Genomic DNA, 1044 nt, shown 5'->3' with positions numbered 1-1044 from the left:
CTGTTCCCTCCCGTGTCAACCAAAGTGACTTCTGCACTGGGCAGAGCAAACAAGGGTGGCCGTGGTCCCCTTAGCTGCCTCTGACGGTCAGTGCCTCTCCCTCCTGCAGCCTGCCATGCTGGTGATGGTGCTCATGCAAACCCAGCACAAGAGCTGGCAGGTTCCTCGCTTAGCAATCCCTCTGCCAAGCACCCCAGCCCTTCTCCTTTTGGATTCATGCTCACAACGCTCTCTCCTATATTTCGGCACTCCAGCATACAGGCGGCTTCCAGCTACTGTAGCTGATACTGCTTTCATTTGCTGCCAGAGAAAACTCTCAGCCCGCAGCTCTGACCAACCATCGGGCTTGCAGCTTCCCAGCTCTTGGAGGTCTTTCAAAGTAGCTCTTTCTTCTGAGTTTGGTGAAACCACTGGCTTTGGTGAGATCTGCTGCTTCTCTTTGGATCTGGGGTATGTCTTCGAATAAGCATGACCCCCTCTGCTCATGCAGACGGTGCTCACAAATCAGCAAATCACCCATTAGCATGCAGGCAGCTGGGAGAAGGCTGTCCTACCTCCCAGTCCCGCGCTTGGGCTCTCTTGTGCACCTTTATCCTGTGAATCACAGTAAGGATAAGGCACAGAATGAAGATGAACACTTATTTGGTCCTCAAGTGGAGTCAAAGCTGGGAATCGGGTCTGGAACTCCACCTCCCTGAAGCTCTGCAAGTCCCAGTCCTGGCAGGTTTGGTTTGGATGTGAGTCCAGGTGTGCAGCGACCAGGGAGCTCCCAAAGTGCATGGGCAGCAAGGGCTCACAAAGGAAATTCCAGTTTATGGAATTATTCCATTTTAGTGTTTTTACACTAATTTTTAATTGAGCATTGTGAATAGACCCACCAGAGAAATGACTGGGATAGGTGCTATCCACCTGCAAACACTCCATGCTGGACAGAGTATACAAGCAGAAAATATCAGTGATGGACATGGGACTGTGGTGACGCAGCCTCCTCTAGCTTCAGGAACTGGGGAGCTCTTGAGAGAAACAAGCTTGCATATATTCATC

This window comes from Pygoscelis adeliae, unplaced genomic scaffold (assembly GCF_000699105.1).
Source record: "Pygoscelis adeliae isolate BGI_AS28 unplaced genomic scaffold, ASM69910v1 Scaffold75, whole genome shotgun sequence".
Lineage (NCBI taxonomy): Eukaryota > Metazoa > Chordata > Aves > Sphenisciformes > Spheniscidae > Pygoscelis > Pygoscelis adeliae.
The sequence above is the reverse complement of the archived record's forward strand: the minus strand, read 5'-3'. Positions refer to the sequence as shown.